Source organism: Manacus candei, unplaced genomic scaffold (assembly GCF_025592945.1).
Source record: "Manacus candei isolate 608988 ecotype Guabito, Panama unplaced genomic scaffold, ASM2559294v1 h1tg000088l, whole genome shotgun sequence".
Taxonomy (NCBI): Eukaryota; Metazoa; Chordata; class Aves; order Passeriformes; family Pipridae; genus Manacus; species Manacus candei.
The window spans coordinates 6,052,306-6,078,419 of NW_026138136.1; positions in this window are offsets into that span (position 1 = coordinate 6,052,306).

The following is a 26,114-nucleotide window of genomic DNA, read 5'->3' on the forward strand; positions in this document are numbered from 1 at the left end:
TTCCATAATTTACCCACCCTTCCTAGTATTTAGACCTGGATTTCTTTCTGGAAAGAAAAGTAGAAAGACTTGGAAAACTGGCTTTCAAGTATTCACTATGTATGTAAAACCCAGTGGACTTTTCTCATCCTCTGAGAAATTCACAAACGGTTCATGGATGCAGATGTGCACCACTGAAATGATTTGGCATAAAAACTTATTATTTTAAGCAAGAAATTAATGGGCAAGAACTGCATATTCAACGTCATTTGAGATTTAGTAATCAAAATTGAAAGCAGGAGGAAAGTGTAGCCTTTCTAGATTGTTGGCACAAACAATGTGATGATTTCAGTGTAGCAAGAAAGAGGGACGAACGATAAAATACATCACTTTGTGTATGGTTTATTTCATAACGATGTTAATCAGCCTGCTGTGATTAAAATCTCACACATCTTTCTATATTTACTCCTTCTTCCCCCCACTCCCTCCCCTCGTTTCTGTGCTCGTTTCGAGCGTAAAAGGCAAATCCTTCCCTCTTCGGGGCCAGAGGTTTCATTAGAGCTGATTTATTGAAATTCAGGCTTTAATCTCAGGTGGGATCCCGGGGGAATTGGCGCTGTCGTCAAATAGGAAGAGGGTCGCTTTCCACTTTGCACTTCCTGGGCTGCTTTTTTCCTCGCTCCCTGCAAATGTCAACATTTGTTCTCAATAAGAGAGTTATTGTTTCAGGAAAGCTGCTCACCAACTGCCTTAGGAGCAGAAAAAAAGCGTCGCCCACCTTTGTTTGGCTGGAGGCTGGGGGAAGGGTTGGGGACGGAGGTGACGAGCAGCTCAGGCCAGCAGCGGACAGACAGATAGACAGATAGACATCGGAAGTGCTGCTGACCACCAGTCCGCGGCTGGAGGGGAACTGGCCCGATTAAGGGGAAAGTTTATATACAGCACAATGGGCATCTGCGTTTCTCTCCCCGCTCTATTGGCATATTTGCCCCCGACGTGCTTAGCCCCTATAAGAGAGAGGAGCTGCAAGGGCGGGGGGGGGGGGGGGGAAGTAACAAACCCATCAACACAATAAAAAAAAGGACTGCCTTCACGAATTTCCACCCGCAGAGGTTGTCTTCAGGTTTTGGGGAATTGGGGGAAGGGTGATTTTTCAGGTGGAGAAAGCAATTGTAGGGTGCACCGTCCGATTCAGCCCTACTTGATGACACCCACCTCCCTAACGGGCCGTCAATTAACTCCCGACACGGGGTGGGCGGCAGCCCTGAGGCAAGGAGAGGGAGTGGCTGGGGGCCGGGCAACCCGGAGCGGAGCGAAGCAGCCTGGCCCGCTCCACTCCACTTCGTGGTGGCCCCTCCGTGTCCATCCTCACGGGAAAAAAGCTCAACCCTGTCACCACTGAAAGTTCCTGGCTCTGTCACATGTTCTCGCGGTTCAGACTCAGAGTACCTCTGAGGCACCGTGGTACGGATGTAATCGATACCGGGAGGGTTTTATTGCTTATTACCTTTTGAAACAAACAAACAACCCCCCCGCTAAGCCCTCCCCCCCAAAAAAACCCAGGTGGAATTTATATATAGGTCGATTCGTTGCCTTCTGCATTCAGATATATCTCGCGTGCTTAGGCAAGCTCCTCACTATCCAGGTGGTCGAAAGGAGCCTTTCCGTTGTAGGAACTGAATAATGATCGTAAAAAATACTTTTGTTAACAGTAATACTTCACATTAAGTAATGTGATGTTCATCCCTTTGTTTTTAATCCAGTAACTAATAACTTAGGCTTCCAGCTCCTAAAGAAATAAAAGCGGGGGGGAGGGGGGGGAAGTTAAAAACAAAGGGATCCACGGTGCGTAGTCAAAGCACCCATGCATCTAATCCCTGACTATTCTCGGCGTCTCTGAAGCGTAGTCTTTATTGAAAGTACAGAGGGAAAGCGCAATTGGCGGGACACATGCTCACACACAGGTAGCTTGGAGCCGCAAGCAGGGACCTCGTGGTAGGGGGATTCTGGGAGAGCGTTTTACTTTCTGAGAGAGCGTTTACGTCCTGCCAGAGGTGACAGCCGAGCTCCCGCAGCCTGGACCCGTGCCCCCACTCCCCAGCCATGACTCACGGAATAATGTCACCGTTTCGCATCCAATGCTGACCGAGCCAGCTGCATTTTCCTTGAGCAAAACTATGGGACGGAGGCCGCGGCCACTCTGCCTCGGAGGTGGCCACCGTTAACTTGGATCCTTTCGAGATTTAGAGACTGAAATGAAAGGGCGCGGGGTGCCACCTCGGCCCAGCCGACCTCAGGAAGGCAGGAGCGTAGGCCGGTAGAGAAAGTCATTTCTGCTCCACTCGGGCTTGTATCATCCGTGATGGGGGATTTGAAAATACTCCCGAATATTTGTGCGGGGAAAAAAAAAGAAATAGTACAATTGCTCCTCTCACGGCGGCTGTGTGGATACTGTGCTGCTCGGGGTCTTAAAGAATGCCCAGAACAAAATAAAAATAAGTATGTGCATTTTTATAGGGAGATAAATTGTCAATTTATTGTGTATAACTTCTGATCAATTATTAATCGTTAGTGTCAACAACAGGGTTATAATTACCTTCAGTTATTTAAAGGGATATTTATTTTTTCTTCTCTCTGATCTGGTAATTAGTTAATGCTCTGGAGTAATGAATTCAAAGCTGATTTGATAATGATTGAGACAGGGTTTTTTCCCCTCTCTTTTGGCATCCCCCCTCGCGGGGAGGGGGGGGGTAGGAGGAGGGAGGTGTCTCCTCCTGTTTGCAAAAGAGTCCATGTAAAGGCAAATCACTGCGCGTTTCACTTTTCAGACCATAAATAACGATTCTGGGAGTAAAAAGGCGAAATGACAAACAAATAGAGCGCAGCTGGGATGAATAAGGCCGATCAAAGTTAGTGGGGGCCGACGCTTCCCGCAGCCGCCGCAGGTCTGAGACCCATAAAGGTGCCAGCAACTCTTACCTCTCTCCCCGAGATCAAGGGAGAGGGCAAGCAGGACATTTTAACCCCCTGACATCTTCCCGCGAGCGGAGGAGGGGGGGGGGGGAAAGAGGGAAAGGAAAGGAGGAAAGTGAATATTTCTTTTTTGGGGGAATCAATACCTTCACCATCGCCCCAGGGAAGGAGCTTCACCTAGATCTTGTGAAGCCCCGGCCAGACCGCGTACGATGAGCGGGCAGTGAAGGGGAAGCGGTGCAGTGCAATGCAAAGCTGGCTCCGCTCTTCGGAGCGACAGAGGCGCAGCCTTGTGCGTTTGAGCGATCCCGAACCCTGCTCAGCCCTGGGGACAGGGAAGCAAGAAATAATTATTACTTTATTTTTTTTTTCCCCCTCTCCTTGAGGGAGCTCGGCAGAGCTTCATCGTGAAAAAAAAACAGCAAAAGAGCAGCCCGCAGGGACCATGGCTGCCGCCTTACTTGCCGCCACGTCTTGGGGCGTGGGTAACCCCCTCCTCCCCCGGCCTGGGACTCGGCAGCCTGGGGGAGGTAACTGCGGAAAAGGCCTCTTTCACCCCTCTCCCGACAGAGGCGTGTGGCGCTGAGCCGAGGTAAAAGCTCCATCGTTGCCTCCCTCGCTTTCCACCAGACCTCCAGTTAATTTAGCGTCAAGCCAGGTCTCGGAGCCAGAAGGTCTTCTTCGTTTTGGGCTTTTTTCCTTTTTTTTTTTTTTTTTTTTTTTTTTTTTAGCGCTTTTGGTCTCGTTTTACGGCAGATCTGAGCGAAATGGAATAAGTGTATAGGATATTATATGTAGTAGTCATAAGTTTATATATAAAAATGTTTTCCCTGTGCAAAAAAAAACTGCATTGGAAATTGCAATGTAAAATGCAAGTTTTAAAATTAATTCATCCTGACAGGTTCGACATCTCCCGGCTCCCTTTTTCCTGCAACTACGTCCGCAAATGAATGCCTCTTCCAGAGTGTATGTTTTAATTTGTCACATCAAGGCAATAAAAGGGAGCGATATATACTTAAGCCAGTTAACATTGTAATAACAGGTTTAAAGGAGCAATTAAATGGTAGTGAGTCGCATGTCTGACTTTCTATAGGCATTACCACATCAATGGTACCTTTTAGACTGACTATAACTTAGCATGATTGTCTCAATTAGTTTAGCTACATGATAGTTATTGTGAACTCTTTGTGAGTAATCAATGTTACGCAAGCTTATGGGAAGGAGGCTTTAATAGGGGCGAGCAGCAGCTAAGTAACACGGACCTCCTAGTTCAAAAAAACACCTTCCTCTCACCCTCTCTCTTTCCCCCCCCACCCTCTCCTCTTTATTTCTTTAGTCCAACCCGAAAGAAAGAAACGGTAATTTATAGTCTTATAAATCTGTTTCCGAGACCAGTGTAGCTGAACGTAGATTTACAGGCAAAAAAGCAGCTTCTGCCGCGGCTGATCAACGAAAGAACCGCCACACCGCGGATAGGGAGGCATCCCCACTTCGTCTCTCCTTGGCTTTGGTGGTGTGTGTCGTGGCTGTTCACTGCCATGATTAAGCCCCGAGCCAGAAATAACCTTGAGGGATGCTCACATCAAACGATATGCGTGTGCATATCTCTTACGGGCGCCTGAACTTCCCCTCGCTGACACCGGAGCCAGTCCGAGTCGGAGAGCTGCAGGGACAGACACGCGTGTGCGTGTAACCCGCGAGCGGGTGTATGTGCGCGAGGGGTGGAGGGAGGAATGACTGTAAAGAGGGTTATGCATACGATATAATGCAGAGAGAAAGGTCCTGCCTGAGCAACGGGCCGTTTGGTAACTTGTTAATTCTTCTCTACTTACAGACTCTCTCGCTAAATACTGAGCCACGGGTGGTTAATGCAAAATACAGAGGGCTGAAAATTTAGTGGGACCTGCGTGAACTGCTTCAAAACACTAACAAGTATGTACTGTTTTCTGTCACTGGAAAACAAAAAAAAAAGTGAGAGAGCGTGTACCATTAAAATTTAGATAAATATAATGCAGTGATATTTCTGTTGGTGAAGTTATTCTCATTAGTCCTAAGAATGTCTCACCATTAGGCAAGGCTGGAGTCAACCTCAGTCGCAAGATTTCAGATCTGCGAACCTTTTTTTTTTTTCTTTGCATGCACATTACATTTCTGTCATGCTTTGCAGAAGAACACGATATCCCCAAAGAACCCAAAGAAGAAAAAAAATACTCTGACAGCAACCATTAGTTAAGAGTGCAATGAATAAACCCCTTGCACAAGAGTATCAAGACTAATTAAGATTCTGTTTAGCAGCCCTGGATGGAATGTTAATGTAGCTTTGACTAACTGGGAATAAGCAGGGGGAAAAACTGCATTTTAAGAGGAATGCTGGGGTGATAACATCTCTCACTTCTTCTGTCCAAGGTCTGCCCAAGCCTGTTACAAAGTCATTATCTCAAATTACTCCTGTACTTCATTTTTAGAGGGTTTGGGCAAGATCCCCTGGCGTTGAAGCGCTGCCTAGAGCCTCACAAAGCCAATACTCTCTAAGGGGATAAAGGCTGAATCAACCCACTATCTCTACCTTCGAGAGTTTGCTGGTACCAGCTTCTTGGACAAATACAGCCAGGATTCTGGAGGCAGATTAGGATCTATTGCTGGCGTCTCCTCACAAATCCCTAAAGGGTTTTTGACCCTTTGAAGTTTTGTCTATTTTGCTTACACAGAAGTTTACATGATTAAGTCAGGATTTTACAAGGCTCAACAAGGCAAATTTAGTCACCTCGGAACACTCAACACCAAAAAAAAGTAAAATATCCAGTTGTCCTGTTACTTGTTTAGCTCTAGAAATACTAGCATACTGTCATATTTACAGCGGTTAGTTTAATAAAAGAGAAAAATATCCGCAAGACTGCTTCAGCTGGGGAGGGTGAAACAACTCCCTCCCTCACGTACTATTATTAATTTTATTTTAATTATATTTTTTCAGTCTTTGATATAGCATTCCCCCCCTCTCCGCTCTTCTCCCCCCCCCCCCCCTCCCCCCGCCCTGCCCCTTTTCAAAGATCGTAAATGCAGCTACGCTTCTGGGAGAGTACATAAAATTTCCCAAAGACCTTTCCAGTCTTTCTTAATATTTCCAGTCTGCCTTGACTTCTCCTTATCCAGGCAGTTAAATTTTTTCACTGTCGAGAGACAAGCCCCCCCTAATCCTTCTCTCTGAGGTAAACTTTTGGAAATGCTTTACTTGTTAAAAGCAGCCTCGCATAATGCAAATTCTTTCTTGGAAGGAGAGGGCTGGGAACTGACAGCATAGACAGAAGAGGAGGAGCAGAGGTCGTTCTCAGGGAATAGCTACCTATTTAGAGAAGTCTCCTGCAATCAGAGCAAGAGGGCTGTAGCTAGGGACTGCGGTTGCATCTGGCCCACCATACTTTCATGGCCTTTTGTGGAATACAAACAGTCTCTTTTTTTCTCTCTTTCTCCCTGTCTCTCTTCCTTTTTCCCCCTCTCCCACCAGAGGGAAGATTGCTCTGCTAACGGATTACTCCTGCACAGTTATTTTCAATAAAGGAAGGAACTATCTGTTTAATCCATCCAGGCTCTAAAATATAATAATAATAATAATACCTGGCAGGCTGAAAATTTTCTGTAGCAGGATCAGTGAGTAGCAAGGACAACAAGGGCAATCAAGTGAGCTGCAGATTTTTCTTCCTCAATTGATTTATAATTGATGAATGGATTTTCTTGTGCAGCTGCAATGTGGTTAACAACTATCGAGGAGGTAGGTGTTCTGGGAGGTGTTATTTTGTAAGGGAGACAGTTAGGAGTAACTGGGTGCGTTTATCAGCAGGAGATCTGAGCTAGCAACATGATTACATTAGCTATTAGTGGCTAGGATTCAACTTTCCACAGGCCTCCACCACCTGCAGTCTCGTAGGAGACTCACACGAAGTGGGTTCCTGCTGGCTGCTGGCCACATCGGGGCATTGGTCTGGCACAGAGTTCCCCATTGAGTCTGATGAGGAGTGCTTTGCCCATCTCAATGGCAAGCCGTGCACCACTGCTGTTCTGGTAGAAATCAGTCAGGCCTGGTTTTGCAAGACAAGGGGGAACGTTATCTTGTAGCATTTCTCTCACACATTTTAAGGAAATGGAAGGGATTTTCATACTGTTTAAGATGGGTGTATTTCCTATTTCTGGTATAACTTTTCCCCCTGCCTTTAGGGATGTACCTCATAGTGCATTTGCAATGTGTCTTAAAGAGAGAGAACTTTAATGAGTGTACCAAGAGATATGCAAAGCTGTTACCAAGTCTCTGGATCGTGGGTGTTTACCACAGGTCTGGATGAACTTTAGGACCTGGTCCCTGAGTGGGGGTTTTTCCATATGTTCTGGATTCACATTGTAAACCATCTGGGCTTCAGTGTAGTACCTTGTTTTTGTGTTGCTCTTTGGAAAAGAAAAAAAAAAAAAGAAAAAAAAAAGAGATAAAAAATCTTCAGAAAAGATAAACATTTCAGGCATCAGGACCTCCCTACACCTTTTGTAAAGGAGCTTACGGCTATGTTCAAGGAGAAAAGCTGTGAATGTAATAGAAATATCTTGCTCAGCTGCTTATCCTTGAGATCACTTGGCTTCAGGATTGTACTCTTTTCTGACCTTAAACTCACCCAAGAAATCAGGTGCTGTCTTCCCTTGTGTCTAGGGAAGGCTTCAGCCTTCCAAGAGTGAGAAGTTTATGCCTAACCATGTTTGGGATGCTGACCTCATGTCCTTGAGGTCTTATGCTGGTATACCCTCTCCAAGCAGGCCCCTTGCTGGAGGTGGTCACCCTTGCCTTCTCCAGAATGCCTGAGATGGAGTTGTTCCTGCTGGTGATAGCACAGCACAAACCCAACAGAAAACCTTCGGGGCAGACGTAGAAAATATTCCCAGCAGAGTGACTTAACCTCCAGACAATGCAGCCATGTCTCCGTGCTGCCTCTCTCTCTGATGCTGTGTCCCTTTCCTCCTTTTTCTGCTCAGCCTCATTTGGAGAGGGGGAGTAAGACCCCCTCTGCCCCTTTCCCCTTCTTTACCTCTCTGTAAGAGAGGGGGCACAGAGACTTTCCTGTAGAGGCGGGCTCCAGCATATGGACATTATCTTCCCCGAGCTTGGAGTTGTGTGTGCCTGTGGGGGGAGCAGATTTAAGCCACATTTTGCCACTTTATGTATTTCATGTTGGATATGTGCACGCAGGCAAGATTGCTTCATGTTCAGAGGGAGGGCTGCTCCAGATACAGCACCCCGCAAGCAGGGAGCTGGTGGGCCAGGAAATGCAGGTGAGGCTCTGTCTCACCGAATGGGTGGTGAGAGGGAGTGTGAGGGGGAAGCTGCGGGATTTAATGGGTCTGTTTCTCTTCCTGCTTTCTATTTTTCTGGCCGAGAAAAATCTTATTCTCAGCACATGTTTCTTCTGGGGAAAAAACAACCCACCCCAAAATCTCCAGTGCCATGCTCAGATCTCTCTCTTTCTAAAGTTTACGAGATTTTCTTTTCTTTCTTTTTTTTTGGTTTTTGTTTTTTTATTTTCATTTATCTGTTGATTTTTAAGCTTCTTTCATGCTAAATTTTATGCTGTAAGTTTGGGAGAGAGTTATTAATTTATAAAATCATGAAATGTGGAACACTTACCTCATTACTCATTTCCATGATCTGGGGCTTTGAAGTAAGAAAACCCCAACCAAACAAGTATGAGATTTCCCTTAAAACACCTAAATTTCACTTGACTTTGAAATATTATTAATGTCAGCAAAGCAACTGCATAATTACATTCCTATTTCTCTGTGTTTAGTTGGTGTTAATGTCTACAAGCAAGATCTTCCTGCTTCACTAGCCCACACACATTTTTAAAAATTCTTGTTGGAGCTGCAAAATGTGTTTATAAAGGAATAAAAATCTACCTTATTTGAATTTTTTCATAGTAAATAATTTGAATTGCAGAATATTATTGGTAAACATGTAAGAACACATCATTTGTCTTCCTTATGCTGAATATGGGAAGTTTGCCATATCAAACAAATTGTTTATTTTTTTTTTTTTTACAACTACAGAGAACTAAACAGCAGTCCTCCAAACCATCTTTGTGCAAAATCGCTTCTGAATTACAGATACACATAATTCTATTTCAGCTAACTTCAGTGGGAGTTAAATACTCAAGAAGTAGCATTCAAACGAACTTTTGGCTATCTATGATAGAGAGGATGAAATCATAGTCCTGTAATTGACAAAATAGGAAAAAAAATGTTTACAGAAACTAGTAGACTGAAGAAACCACTCTATTAAAAGCACAATTTTTTGAATGTTTTAGAGGACTAGAAACAATAAAAATGTCCGTGGAAATATGGTTCATAATATCCTTGAAAAATTCATACAGCTGAGTCCAATTTCTGTTATTGTATGCAGTCCTAAAAAACCTGGTAAAGTTGAACAATTAATCCTTAAGTTACTTTAACGTAATATACATATAAGCTTATTTTTATTGATGGAGTAGGTTTGTGATTGTGAGGATAAGTCACAGTGTAAATCCATAGCAAACTTATTTTCAAGCTAATGAAAGGATTGGTCAGCAGATAAATCTGTACATTTTTTCTCTTTTCTTTTTTTTTCTTTTTCTTTCTTTTATGCTAATCCCTTCTATAATGCCTGGGAATATTAAACATGAATGCATTAGGTCCTTGTGTGACTCAGTGGGTAATACAGCTTCAGTCATTTTCTTCCATTATCACAGTGTCATTAGAATATTATAATAAAGGTATATATTGAATATGCAGTAAAAAATCAGTTGTGAGAAACAGCTGATTTAAAAATATGTCACATCACTCATTGATAGTGAGAAAACAGTTTCTAACATTGTATAATTGTGAATTAACTATTTTTGCATTTGAAGATAATAGAAGACTTCTAAACCCCAAAATCTAAAATGCACAGATAGAATGTAAGCTGATGTAACTGAACAGAAGAATTGCTATTTTGGGAAATACCAATTTTTTGGTGGAAAATTTCTACCTGGATATCCACTTTTGTACAGAATGAAGAGAAGTCCAGTGGAAAAAAACCCCATATGGTCATATAAATAATTACTTTATTATAAAACATATGCACAAGAGGAAAAAAGATCCCACAGCCATCATTTGTGTAGTATCCACACTGACAACTGCTTGAATTGAAAGGATAAATAAGTTAAACGAATTTTTTAAATGATCTATTTTTTGGTACCATAATACATAGTATTCCTTGAATTGGGTCATGCAGTGACCAAACTCTAGGCACCTCTGGAGATCAAGACCGTGATGATCATGCCTCCAAGGCATACTGGGCATATGACAAGGAAGGCTATTGTCCTGAGCTGGAGCTGTGAGTGTTCTGGGATTTTCTTGCAGAAATCTGCTGTGATGTACTCTTCCATCTCCATCTCTGTGTTATAGCTTCTTTTTCAGTCTGTGATTCCAGATGCAGCTGGTTAGTATATCACAGATCAGGTCGGGCAATTGCATTTGATGTGTGGGGGTCATATGTAAAACCCATATGTAAGAGAGAAAGAAGGAGGGGGGAGAAAGAGAAAGAGAGAGAGGGAGAGATCACTGCCTTGCAAATGTGCAAGGCACAAGCACAGTAAAAGGGCACTGTGTTGGGAATCAAATAGTACGAAATACGTCAGATCTGATATTTCCTTACGTATGGTATTTCCACATTAAAAAGAAAAAATGATAAAAATAAGTTGTGTTGTAACTAACTCTTATCACCTATCATCCTCAGTAAGAATCCAGTGTGTTTTGTGTACACCTCATCAGTTGAGCTGAACAACTGATACATTAGGTAGTGTCAGATGGAGGAGTTGGGACTGCGCTGACCACTGGTAGCCTAGCTTGACCGCTTTCTTTTCACCTCACCTGCTGAAGCCATCAGATATTTCTGGAACAGCATCTATCGGTTGTAGATAGGCTTCTTGTTCCTTGTTAGACAGTCATCACAGCAATTTTTTGATGTAAAGAATAAAAAAGGGAAACTCTTGGGACCTGGACTGAAGCTGGGAAAGTAAATACCTAATATTGAGAACCCCTTCAAGAGAAACATGGCGTGTTTATACACAGGAGAGAGGAGGGGGAAACCACATTTCTACCAAAATCAGAGCTTTATATTGTTTAGCCAGGATTTGTTTATATACTGAGACACAACTATCAACTTGTAGTATAATGTTGTCAATGCCCAAATTAAATGAAAACTATGTATTTGTAAAATATATTTTACATTGAAAATGTGACATCATATTACTGTAGCTCTACATAATTACATATTAAACATATTAATATCTTCAAATTTAATAATCCGTGAATCAATCCACAAGGATCTAAGAGTTTACTTTAAGGGAATATGGTTACCTTTATTTAAGAATGTAAACACATTTAGAGCTATGATAGATAAACCGGGATGAGGTTAGGCTTTCCATCAGTTCATTTAAGATTTATGCTTGCAACTTTTGTGATACTCTATAAGCTTCTCCTTCATGAAGCCCTTGGAATGAAACCAAAATATAAAGATAGAACAATGAAGATATTCTTTATCCAACTATTCAGTGTTTATTGCTAGACTCAATAGTAATTTGAGAAAAAGTCCTCCTAAATAAGGTGGGTTTTTTTCATTCTTCTTAAACTGTCAATAAGTCAGGCTTTGTAGTGGTAAATAACTATGTGCAACAGTATTTCAACAAGTCTATTATTATATTGATATGACCTTGAAGAGGAATTTGGAGGTGACTGCAAGGTGTTCAAGTAATTTTCATCTCAGAACTCTAAATACATTTATATTTTTACATGAGTATCAAGCATCTCTCAGGTGAAAATAGTCACTAATTACACAAAAGAGGCTGGTGAATTTGTTAAAAGGAATTTGGCCTTATGAATTTTATGGGAACTTTACAGGAGAAACAGATCACGGATTTGATGTGATTACATACAAACACAGGTAAACAGAAAAAACTTTTAAATGCATGCAAAAATAACAATGCTAGCAGATTGTTACAAATAGATATACAGTCAACGAAGACTTACATGCGTATATATGCCACAGATGGAGCTAGAAATGAGTTCCCTATTTAAGGATGGAGAACATTTTTTTATGTAAGATTCTGGTGTGGTTCTTATTGTTAGATATGATCCTTCAGACAAGAATTTTTATGACTGATGTCGGCCTCACACTGCATGTCTTGCTTTTATATAACAAGAAAGCTTCAGCAAAACCGTTTAACTGTTTCCAGGAGTAATAGGGAAAAATTGTTTTGTTTGCTAATGGTAAAAATCTGTGTGACCTTACTGAATAAACTGCTTTACAGTAAATGATGTAAATTTAAGAAGGAGGTATCTTGAGGCCGGAAAGAGGTGCATTTTTTTCTTTCCTTGTAAAAATACACACCCATTTGACAGAGTTATCATTGGATATGCTTGATATAATAGCTTATAGTTCAATTAATTGTAGATTTCATCTGTAGTGTGTATGTTCAAGACTGGCAATCTCACAGCAGAGCTAAACGTGTCATTCCTTATAATTGTTCCTCTTATGTGCCTCAGTAACTCTAGAAGCGAGGGCAAGCAGATTGTCTTTTTTTCTGCTCTCATTCCTCCTTCATTGTCATCCACATCACTTCAGGGCAGTCTGAAGAAGGACAGATTAATCAGCCTTGAATAAAAGTCTGAGTGGGGAGCAGAGCTGGGACAGGGACAGATATCTGCAGGACTTAGGATCTGAAGGAGGAGACAACAGGCTCTAGTAGAGGTCATATATGAGATCAAATGGTAGAAACAATAGAAAATAGGAAGGGAGGTGAAAAAAAGCTTGTCCAGAGGAAAAGATAGATGTAGAATACAAAAGGTTAGAAAAGATTGTAAAAGGTCCCTGGCCACTAAAACACATCATCATCCAGAGCCTGGGGTAGGACCCAGGATTTTTGTTTTTCGGAGTTCCTCTGCTATTTACTAAATAACTGAGGTGTCAGAGGCAGTGTATATCTCTTATTCCCCATAGCAGTGGAATTCAGATTCCAGCGCTGTTGTCCACAATGTGAGAATTGGAAAAATTTTATATGATTGACATTTTTGTGGTACTGAGAAACAAAGAACTGATTATCTTTTTGCTTCCCTAGGCCCTACTTCATCCCACTTGATTGTCTGCTGAATAGACAGATCTCTGAGAATGAGGCACTTTTTCAAAAACTAGCCTTCTCTTGTGGATTTCCTAACTTTTCAATGTTTGGCCTTGTAGCCCTGATATTTTGTTTAAATTTGATTTTTGAATCCAGCAAGCACTACGACAAAATTACACAAATGGGCTATTTGTCACTCATGATCCGTACTATGACTGCTTAAATATATGTGTGTCTCTGTGTGTGCAAATGTACACATATATGTGCTTTATATAGATATAGATATCTTGTTATGTGTTCTCTCTTTTCATATGTCTTTTTGTGGGACGAAAATGGAATAAATAGTAGCAGAGAATGACATAATCCTATAAACAGTTACTTTGGTGAACTAATTTACCTTATTTGAGTGAGGACTGCCAAATCCAGCATGAGAATTTCTGACATTGATGTTATTCAGATGTGAGAATTTCTAGGATTGCAACTATTGGCTGCAGTTATTTAGAGACTTTCTGTTTCTCCCAGCAGTGTTAGTGCTGCAATATGCTGTAACTAACTGATTGCAGCAAGGATCCATGCTAAATTTATACATACTGAGCTCCCATATCTCTCCAAAAATGTATGCAGATAGCTAGTGTCCATGCAGGCAGAGCCATTTGTAAGTTTAAAGTTACTGGTTTACGTTAATATTTATAGGACTTGAGCCTTGGTTATTTTGTTGTCTTCCTAAATGGGAAAGGGATATGGACAAGCCTGGACTAAACTGCCAGATGTGTTAGTCCTGCCAAAGCATTTGTACTGTATCGTAGCTGTGCAGATTAGTAGTCACATGAGAAAGAATTCAAATCTCTGTTTTTCATGTATGTATACATATACCCCTGTTTCTTCTGGTATTTTACACAAATGTGTATGCATATGTGCACATATTGCTGTCTAGTATGTATATACTCTCTTATGCTCATCTGCAGCAAAATTTTGACCTCAGATGCTGTATTTCAGAAAGTTTGGTAATCTTCGATTGCATTTATAATACCAGAAAAGTTATATCAAAATGTTTTTTGCAATGGTCAATCAACAGTGCTAAAAAAAGTGTATTATACCGTACAAAATCTGTCAACCTCAACAATTTAGGTATTAGATTAGGAGAGTATCACTGTCTATAATTAATGCCATTTTTAGGAAAGAAACTGAAACTTGCTTGAACAGGCCTGAGCCTAGTAGTTTCTTTACAGTGTGAGTTTACAGTTAAAAATTTCTCACTTTAATGTGTTCCTGTCTTGCCAGTAGCCACATGTTTGGCTTCTTTGACACTCTATAATAAGGTTTCATATGTTTTAAAAAATGATAAAGTGTTGTCTGGGTGTGGGAAAGACTGAGAAAATAAGAAAGACAAATTTAGGGACAGTTTCTGTGTTGCATTGACTGCCTGACTGTGCTAAATGGGATGGCGACTTCCACTGCTTATGTCCTGTATGTCTTTCTCTCAGACAGGGGGACACTGTGGTATGATGAAGGGGGTCTGTTCTGTTATGCCCTGCTGTTATGCCCTGCTGTTTGCCACATTACATCAGGGGATGTAGCATCTGAGGGTGAAGCTGGCTACTCCTGGTTGGAGATGTCTTTCTTTCCGCCGAAGTCATAGGACAAGAGCAATTTTAGGCTGAGGAAATCCCATGCTCCTGAAAGAACTGTACTTAAGTTTGGTTCTGAGCAGGCAGCATTTTGTTTGGTAGCATTAAAAACAAAGGAAAAAGCACATGGAAAGCTAAACTGCGTAAGATTTCACAGCAGAAATTCAGAGGCTTTCTTCAAGATGCTGAAGAACATTCATTTGGTCTGAGGAAGGTCCAGGGGGAATTCGATTCTGTCTTCCCATGTCTAAGGAGCTTGTGCCTGATGTGGGGAACTGGGGCCCAGCTCTGGGAAGGCAGGTGTCCAGATCCTGCTCCATTCAGAGGGATGAGATGGTTGTGACTGCATCATTTGCAACAGTGTTGTTCTCAATTTCACTTTCACACTCCCGAGTGCATTCCTTCAGCAATCCCCTGCCTCAGGCAGCTGTTTATTTTGCCTTCGTCAGTCTTAAAAAAAATAAAATTAAAATAATAGATAGTGTCTCAAGTGTCCACTGTAATAGTTTGCCTAAATATCTCTAGATTTTAGATTTTTCTCTTTATAGACATTAAAAGTATTTTACACATCAGGTTTTTAAAGGTCAGAGAAAGTATTGTGGACATTTAGGTTATGCTTTTATAACATCCACTTATAAGCAAAAATTAAAATTAACAGCAGCTGAGCAATGGGTAAAACAATCCTCAAATATAATACTGTTAGAAGGTTTCTTAAATACCATCAGAATATTGGAAGCCTTGAGAAGTTCAAAAGGAAAATAAAAGGATCAATCGCATACAATATTTTGTGGTTTTCCCCGAGTTTGTTGACACTAATATTTTTTAATTTCTTTATTACAATCTGCCTTGTTACTGATAGAACTGGGTTCTTCACTATTTCACATTAAGTAATAAACCCCTATCAAGCCCAAGAACGGCTATATGTGACACTTGAGGCTTCTGTCAATTGATTAAAGTCAAGTGGGTTGTGCCAGTTTGCAGACCTTACAAGAATTTCACTCTAATTATCAGAAAATCTCTCTTTTATTTAACCGAAATGTGGATGAAGTTGTAAGTGGAGGAATTTTTTTCATGCTTAAAAAGACATGATAAGAAGAATTTATGCTGTGACTTTTCAAACCATTTCTTGGCTCTAGATGGAGAAGTGGCTAATGCCTTGAGCATTTCACGTATTCAGGAGGATAATATAGTCAATCAAATTAACTTATTTTATTTGTCAATAACAGATAAAGATGTTTATGCATGCTATTACTTGCTGATTGCTTGTTAGTTTTACAAGTGTCTTTAAAAAATAACCTGAAAACAAATGTGATTATTCACTACATTGTTTGAAAGAATAAATTCTTTTCAGAACCATCTGACTGGATGTCAAAGTACCTTGAGAGTACTTTTGGTGTTTTAGTTGAACTTGATTTACTCTGGTTGTTTTTTTGGTTGTTGCTCATTTGTTTATTTGGTTGGTTTATTTTTCTCTCATTTTTTCCCCCATGCCAAAGATTGCCAAGTCTAGGTTGATCATTTGCCATAGTTCATGACTTACATTATGAAATGATGATAACTAAGGAGGATGAATTCATGAAAAATGAATATTTCTTGGAAAGTAAATCTGGAATATAGATCAACTGTAATTACCAAATCTGATGAAAGTAGATCTGGAATATCTCCTCTAGTAAAACATAAACAGATGCAAAATATCCAACATGATATTTTTGGTCACTTTTTGATGCCTGTTGTTATACCTAAACTACCAACATCAGGATGAGTTTTTTATATACTGAGAATTCTATGTTGTGCAACTTCAAGGTTTTGTCTTGCAGAACTTTAATTAACCTACAACCACTCTGGAATAATCCTCTGAACTTTATATTCATTACAGTAGAACATTAAGAGAATCATGACAGCAGAATAAATTCGCTTAAGTTATTGACTTATCTTAGCCATTTATATGTACTTGGTTGAAGTGAGACATCAAAATAAATCAGTTAATTTGTGTCTTGGTTCAGTGTCTTTCCTGTAATAATAATGACAACACTAAGAAATAGGACCTCCTATGAAATTTTTCCATAATTTGAACTTTTGTTTAAGCTTACTCTCTCGCTAAATCTCACATAAAGAGTTACCTTAATTTCAGGACAATCATATTTCACTAAATCCACACAGGAATATTAGTCTTATTTCATTTAATCACCAAATCCTAACAACTAAGTATTCACTTCATTAAAGACACTAAAAAATTCTGGCCAGCTGTTTCCTGCCACTTGGCTGAGGACAAGGTGAAGAAAGACAAGCAATTCAATCCTTGGTAACTCTCAGTTGTGTTCAGCATAATTCTGCCACATAATTATACTTTCCTAATTTTATTCCTAAACTGGAATCTGAATCCAAGGGGGGTTCTATGACTTATGGGCTTAAATCCTGACATGTTTAAATTCATGTTGTATACACAAAAATTTCCACAGATTTGTGTAATCATCTCAGACTAATGTTTTGTTTTGTCAACTCTGCTTTCTTTGCCTTTTTTTAAAATAACTTTAAATTACAGTGGTCGAATAGATTGAAGAGGGAGGTATAATTAACATACTATTTATATATATGCAAATGATGGATTGGTTATTTGCTCTGTTCCTGGAAAACTGTTTCCTGTTGTGGTTCAAATAAAAAATTCTGAAATATTAAGAACTCTTTGTCAAAGATCAAGATGACTATAGCATGGTGGTTTTAAAGCTGGTAGTAATTTTTATGCACTGAAGGTAAAAGAAATACTAAATACAACCGAAGAGTGACTTAAAAAATATTCATTTGATTGTATGAAGAGTAAGGCCTGATGTCTGTAAAAGTAAGTGCTAAGATACCAAATCATAAATCAATATTTCAAGGCCAAAATCTAAACAGATATAGATCACTGAACTTATACGGTCTTCTGCTAAGCTGTGCTTGTTTATATAACTGGGTCTGGCTATTGGGTGCTGCAAAAATGACAAAGTTATCCAGTTTGGTCTTAATACAAGAGAGCTCTTGGAGAAAGATATACTTGTCCCTGGAAACAGAATGTAGTGTTCTGTACAGCCTGTGGAGAAGATTAGGTATGTCAGGACAAGATCAAAACCTGTCCACCAGCCCAGGGAATGCTGAGAAGGGCTGTGTGAAATCCTGTCCCTAACTGGGGTTCAAGTAGCCCAGCCCAGGCATCCAAGTCCACTTGTGTACAATATACTTGTGTCCTCCCTCCAGTATAGGGGTGCTGATCATTTTCTTTGAAAAAATAAGCAAGATACAGGCTTTTAAATAAAATAAATCACCTCGTCACCGCCTAAGAGCTGCAGAGCTGGCAAATTTTTGCAAATTTCTTTCTCTCCACTGTGTAACTCCTGTCCCAGTTCAGTGTCCTCAACCTCCTGAACCAGGGGATTGGGATGTACTGGGCTGTAGACTCTATTCCTACTACATAGGTTAACAAATGGGATAAAGCGCATTCATTTTCTCTCACCCTGGGGTTTTAAAATCGAAGCACATCTTCTCATGATACTGTCAGCAGCTTGATTTCATTAGCACTTCCTGGACATACTCTGTGGGTTGTGATCTGAGTCAGGCAGCTCAGCCAGTTGGGACTCATTCCAAAAGCAAGAAATACTAAGCACTAACTAGACAGGATCCCTCAGGGGAGTCAGGACTAATTTGGGATTCCCACCAGGTTAGTAAGCAAGGTGCCCAGTGCCTCATCTCAGCTCAAACCAGAGCAAATCTGAACACTGTAAGGTTTACATTGTCTTCAGAGCTAGGCAGCAGCCAAAGAAAAGTTTTTGAATATTAATTTTGGACTTAAATTTATCCTAAACTCCACTTCAAGTGTTGTGCTCCTGATAGGCCTGCTTTCCTAAATGTTTCCCTTCAAGAGGTCTTCAGTGTGTGCTTATAAATTAGGCATAAAGTTTAGATGTTGCCTTTGAGAAAGGATGCTTTACTCAATTTGGTGTGACCAGTTGCAGCTTTAGGTAAGGATCTTAGAAGGTAATGTATTGATTTTCTCCTGATGCACTTTGTAAGTTATGTTGTCTCATCTGCTTTTTAGATTTCTGTGTATAATTCTCGAGGTTTCTTTGCCTTTGACTATATGTTTTTTGAGAAAGCGTTTTTATTCAAACAATATTGAAATTCAATTTGTTTTTTACGGTTATATGGTGGAGATCCTTGTAGAAAGGAAATTTCCTCCACAAATTGTAGCCCAGTGCTTTCATGGAAATTTGTAAGTAAGACTAACAAAGTGAGGAAAAGTAGATAGACAACACTAGTACTAGTGTGACACTACTGCATAGACATTTTTTCTCTGTTGTAGTTACTGAACTTATAATTACCTATTGCAGCAAAGATGAGCATCACAGGGAAGTGAAATAGTATTTGTTCACTGTTTTTCTTCTTCAAAACTCATTGTTATGCTGCAGTTTTTCCTATTGATGCTGTTCATTTAATCAGTAGTTTTCATCACAGTGGGCTTTCATGCCCTGAAGAGATATAAGGGCTTACAAGGATCAGACAGTATCGGGATCTAAAACGAGGAGACTTACTGACTGCATAGATGAGCTAGAAAACTACAAAACTGTCATCTGCAGTTTGATAAAGCCTGGCTGTTCTCAGAACAGAACACTGCTTTCCTTTCCCAACAGGAAAGATAAAAATGCAGAAATTTTGAATATGTCTTTAATTTTTGGATCTTTCGGCTTTTCTGAAGAGAACTTCTCAACCAACATGAATGGTAATGATTGCAAAAGCCAGCTAGTTTTGCTGCTAGATCCCTGAAGGAATTGAAGGAGGTTTAACAGCTTTTGGTCAGGTGCTGAATTTTTTTATACAGTGTGAGGGGAATGATTAGACTCCTTAGCCTGACCCTAACCACAGGCAGTGAGTAGATCCAAAAAATTGTCCTGGAAGATGTAAGAGAGAAAAGAGTCTTTTGTCTTGTGCAGATATGTGCTTTGCTGAGTGCTGTGTCAGGCCTGTGACAGTCAACAGCAAATGAGGATCTGCAATGCAAAGTACAGATTGACATTATCAGCTGAGCCATTCCTTCCGAAAAGAGGTGGACAGAGATGCCACTCCCTATTTTCTAAAATGCATAATGAGAAGGTAAGTGGCACCTGTGCAGCTTCCAGTAATTCTTTGCTAAATTTACGATCTCTGACTAAGCATTGTGTCTTGCCAAGGAGGAGATAGCTTTTGGTACACCTAGTGTTACTGTGGAAGTCCCGGAAGCTCCACTTCAAGAAGTTAAGACCCCCACAGATTTTTGTTTTACATTCAGTATCTTACTGGTGGACATTAAAGTCTGAGATAATCACCCTGAGCTCCTTCTACAGCTAGTAGTGGGGCAAACTGCATCCCAGCAGCCTCAGCTGAAGGCCTGAGGACTTAGGTGCATGCAGTTACCTAGATGCATGAGGAAGCACTTAAGGCACATACACTGTTTTACAGAACTGAGTTCTAGTCCTGCCCTCAGAAGCTGCAAGCACAGACCAAGCTATTTAATCTCTCCAGGCTACTTCTGTCCTGAGCTGCAGGGGTCTCTGAGGTAGGTCAGCTTCCCTTCTTGTTTGCTCCATGGCTTCTGAGAATTTCCCACCTGGAACAAAGATATGGATGTCGTTAAAATCAACAACTAGTTGGCATACCCAGGCTAGCTAAAAGCTGGTAGATGTCAGATTTTATGATGAGAAGACTACCACAAAAACAGAGGGAGATCAGACTCTTGACAACATTAGGAAAATTAAAGGAAAATAATAGGAATTATTATTCTAAAATGTTTGCATTTTCATGATTATTAGAATAAAGAAAATTTTGTTTTCTTGAGTTCACTTTGTTTCAATATTTCTTTGAATTTGGCTTAAATATCAAAGTGAAAGAAAAAAACTAAGCAAAATAACTCACCCCAGATACTTCCTATGTGTGTTAAACTGTTGAATCACTCACAGTTTGTTCCTCCAAGTGAAGGAAGGTGGTCCTGTTCAGCTGATGGGTGAGTCAAACGCAGCGGGTGCAATGAAGGCTTGTAGAGGCCTGTGCAGGATAAATAAGTTTTACCATGCTTGTCACCATGCCACTCACTATCTACATGGAATAATCTATTGCTGCTGCTGTTGCTGACACAGTCTGCTTTTTTTTCCCCCCACATGCTTGTCCTGCCCAACGGCATCTGTTTTTGTTCAAAGAGGCCTATGCCTTCCCTCACCTTGATGATCCGTTGCTGTATCTTTCTGGCAAAGAACTCAAAAGATTTTGCCAGAAGGTTGCACTCAATCAATCCTGCCTTTAGGGTGTCCTAGAAGCACTTTCTTGGATCACCACTGCTTCCTCTTTCCACACTCCAGTTCCCTTCATAGTAGGTGCTTGAACATATGTACATCATTGATTCAAGCCATATGTCCAGCCCATTACACCTGGGCTTTCCATGTGGATACACTGCAGGAATTCATCACTGGTCAGCTTAGTGTAGCATCTGACAGAGCAAGACACATAGGTGCCTCTGGTGGAACTTCTCCAGCTGGCAGATGTGCTTTCTATACTACATCAAAATCTTGCCTCTGTTTAGCACAAAAGCCTTGTACAACTTTAGTCTGTATTTCTAGTCTGATCTGACGCTGATTGCATATTTCCTTAGTAAACCCTAAGCAGAAAATCCCCCTAATTCTATGAATGCAGGAAACTACCTCTCCATCAACACTGGCACAGTCAATTGACATAATTTGAATGCAGGTGAACCCACATGCAACAAATATCTCAGTCTCACTATGTTTAGTGGAAGGGACATGTTCTTCTCCATGTTGATTGACAGATTATCTCAGTTTTCCTCAAAATTATGATTAACCTGATTTTTTTTTTTGTTTGTGGTGGGAGTAGCGTGTTTGTTTGTTAAGAAGATCTGAAGTCCTTGGCTGATATGGGCCACCATTGTGTAGTAATGAGCATGAGCATTCTTGTGTGCTCTACTTGGAAACATCAGGTTTGGAGTGCAGTCCTCCTGCAGCTCAAAAGTGAATCCTGGTATTTAGGCTGAGGTTGCATTTGTTTTACCTCACACCTTGGAATAAAATAACATTTTCTCGATTAAATGCATCAAGGACAACAGAGAAAACAATCCATTTCATACACAGTGATTTACAAAAACAAAATAAGAGACAACCAAGGAGGGTCTGAATGGCATATGGTCTAAATAGAAAAATAAAGGCGGAAGAGGAAGGAAAGAAGGGGAGAATTAGTTCAAAGAGATGGATGTGGGTGGTATAAATGGACAAAAAATACAAGGGTGAGGAAGCTGAGGTTAAAAAATAAAGAGAGAAACCTCTCATCATGGCCCTTAGCAAAGGGGTGAATAAAATTACACCACATTAGCCAAAGCACTGCATAAGCAAGAAGTTGCACTTAAAACACACCTAAGTGAAATTAAAGGGAGCTTCAGTTCTGGAGGTACTGGTGGTAACAATGTCTCAGAAATATTCTTCCAGAGGAAATGTTCAAGTACTGCGCATAAAAGATTTTTATAAAGAGATAAGTTAGATCATGTTCTGATATAACAGCAGAGCAACAAGAAACAGATACCAGTTTGACTTTTTTTTCCACTAAAATTAGGAGCTCAGTTACATGTATATAACTCAACACCAAATATTCTGCAGTGCTAAACCTCTGTCATATTAATCTCTGTGTTGCCAATTTTTCATGGTATATTTACTAACTGAATGCCAGATTCATCAGTGGGTTAATTCAGCTTCACATCTGTGTATCTAACAGAATTGGATCAATGAATCTGTAGGAAGAAATGATCGGTGGGTTGTGGTTTGTATGCTTAAGTGTTTGGGGCTTTTATTTCCACACTGGCACAAGTTTCGAGAACTACTTGAAGTTCTGTAGAGCTTGGACTGTGGCTACGCCACAACAGAACAACTGTTATAATAACTCTTTATATACATTGCCTTATCAACAAAATATTCAAGAGTGCCTTAATGACAAATAAACTCAAAGTATTCAGCTTGGTCTCATTTGTTTTAAATAATAAACAAGATAACATCATGTTATGAAGAATCTAATTGAAGATTTGGATTAAGTAATTATAATCACCCAATAGGAGTTTCAGGGTCTTTTTGAAGCAACAGTATTCTTGGATTACAAAGCTGATAGAAGTCTCAGTGCTGTAAAACACATGACGAAAGGAAAACTCAAATTAAGAATGATAATCACAAATTAGAGACATTTCTTTTGTGTCTTTCATTAAAAAATGACAACTTGTTTATTGAAAAGACATGAAACAATGCTATCAGAATTTTTCCCATGTAAAATGTTTGCACAGGAGATACAGAAACTAAGAACATGAAAATACAATGCTGTAGCATGCAACACCATATCGCAACCACTTTGAGGAATCAGATGACTGCTTTCTACAGCATTCTGGTTTTAGAATTGTCCAATTCCACAATAATTTTGAAGAAAAGAAAAAACCAAAAGACTTCTTTTCTGTTTTCTCTTACGATTTGTAAGTATTTCTTACAGATGTTCAAGTGCTCAAAGAATAATTCGAAACTGTAATCTGAATCTATGGGAGGAAGTTTAAAGTATGTTGACCAAACAGTTCCATATTGAAGAAATCATGTTCTTATGATTAACAAGGATCAAACAAAATAATAATCCAAAGTGATCAAACCATGTCTCCTAAAGAAAATTTCTAAATCTATTCACAAGCACATGGATAAAATAAAAATATTTGTAAGTAAGAAGGTGAGATTGCATTGATTAAGGTTTGATTTGCAGATGTAGCCACAAAGAAGTAGGCTCCTTACTATGGATTTAGTAGCCTAACTTCAGGCATCTAAGTGTACAAGGGGCTACTACCTTGTGACAGGAAGCTTATATGTATGAGCTTATAGAGATATCTGTGAGGATACATGTCTGAAGGGAAGGCATTCTTGTTTCGATTAGTTGAAAACTTAATAACCACATCAAAATATTCTCAGACTAAATGCCATAAACTCTGCATTGGGCAAGGAGATATAAGGCCAGTTCCATATTTATTTTAATTTTGGGAAAAGAGTAGGTTAGTTCGTATGTTGGTTTAAGTGAATTTCCAACAGATTAGAGTTTGATTATTTTGGAATTCGAATCTTGGGGTCTCAGCTGCAGTTTTTATTTTTTTTTTTAGTATACAGAAAAGCTAATGATTTTCCTCAAATATTAATTTTTCACTTCTTATTTTCTATATAAGTTGCAAAAAGCTCATTTATAATTATGCAGTTGAGTAGTACAGCAGCAAAGTATAAATGGCAGAGTAATAACTTGAGATATATACAAATAAATTTCTGAAAAATCCTTAATACCTCTAAAAATATAAAGTGAATTGTATCTAATGTAAAACCTTTCCATAAAAATTTTACAGGATGTAAAATTTCTGTGCAACATACGAAAAAGTTCACATCACCTTACTTCACAGTAAGAAAACTAAACTTACTGTTACAATTTAAATAAAATTATTAATTATATATACTAAATTCTTCTTGGTTTGGTGGTATTTACATGGAATTTAATACAAATGTAAGGACACTTGTGCTTAATGAAATGAATGATTCTAGAAGCATAGAATCATAGCATCAGTCATATAATTGGGAAGGGACCGTAAAGATCGTCTAATTCCAATGCCACTGCCATGGGTAGGGGCACATTCCACTAGACCAGGTTGCTCAAAGTCCCATCTAACTCAAACACTTCCAGGGATGCAGCACCCATAACCTTTCTGGCTGACCTGTTCCAGTGCCTCACTGTCCTCTGAATAAAGAATTTTTACTACCATCTAATTTAAATCTACCTTATTTTCTTTAGCTTAAGGCCATTCCTCCTTGTCCTATCGTTACATACCTGTGTAAAAAGTACCTCTCCAGTTTTCTTGTAGGCCCCCTTTAGGTGCTGGAAGCCTGCTGCAAGGTCTCCCTGGAGCCTTCTCTTCTCCCGGCTGAACAGTCCCAGCTCTCTCAGCTCTTTCCCTGTAATCATCTCCGTGGTCCTCCTCTGGACTAGCTCTAACAGGTCCAACTATTTCTTGTGCTGAGAATTCCAGACCTGGTGTAGTATTCAGATGGGATCCTAAGAGGGTAGAGTAGAGGGGGAGAATCACCTCCATCAACCTGCTCGTCACTTCTCTTTTGGTGCTGCCCAGAGTGTGGTTGGCCTTCTGGGCTGTCAGCACACATTACCATCTTATGTTCAGCTTTTTATCCACTAGAACACCAAAAGTCCTCTCTGCAGGACTACTCTCTACGAGTTCTTCTCCTAGTCTGTGTTCATGTCTGGGATTGCCCCAACCCAGGGGCAGTACTTTGCACTTGGCCTTGTTGAATCTTATTAGGTTCTTGTGGGTCCACTTAAGTTTGCCCAGGTTCTCTCTGCATGGCATCCTTTCCTTCTATTGTGTCTACAGCTCCACTCAGCTTTGTGTCATCTACAGGCTTGCTGAAGGTGCTCTTGATCTCACTGTCTGTGTCATTGATAAAGGTAACAAAGCTCACCAGTCCCAAAACAGAGCCTCGAGGGACACCACTTATCTCTGGCTTTCAGCCGGAAATAGAGCCATTGACCACAACTCTGGCTGTGTTCATCCATCCAACTTCTTATTCACTGAATAGTCCACCTTTCAGATCCATATCTCTCCAATTTGGAGATAAGGGTGTCATCTGGGACCATGTTGAAGATCTAAGAGAAGTCTACGTAGATGACGTTGGATGGTCTTCACTTGTTGACTGTTGCAGTCACTCCATCATAGAAAGCCAATAGTCACCTCTAGATAGTTCAGTTTGATTTCTTTTAGTGTAAACTAATACTAATTCTGAGGATTTTTAAAATCTACTTTGTCTTAAAAATATTTGTTCCAAATTCTAAGACTGCACTAAAATGCTAGGTTAATGTTTCGTCTTTAATGGCCTGTACATGAAAGTCTGATGTTGTTATTCTGCCTGATTAAGAGGAACCATACATTTTAAAAGGAGAAAAGCATGGACGTTTATACTTTTAACAACTGTCATGGCTGAAGGGCCTTTTTTCAGAAAAGACACAATATCTCACATTTTTTTTGGATAGGTGTATATATATATACATATATATATATATTTATCACAGTTACTTAGTATTTTGCTTTAGCTGAGAACTGGTTTGCCATACTTCAGAAGTGACAGCTTCCTTTTTTTGCAAAGCAAGAGGATGATATTAAACTCACACAAAACACTGAAAGCTACATTAAGTAACATGCTTTTCTCACCATTTGGAAAATCATATGTAATGGGCATTTCTTACTTTTTGTGGATCCTACCAGAAGAGGGTTTTGTTTGTTTGTTTGTTTTTGGTTTTG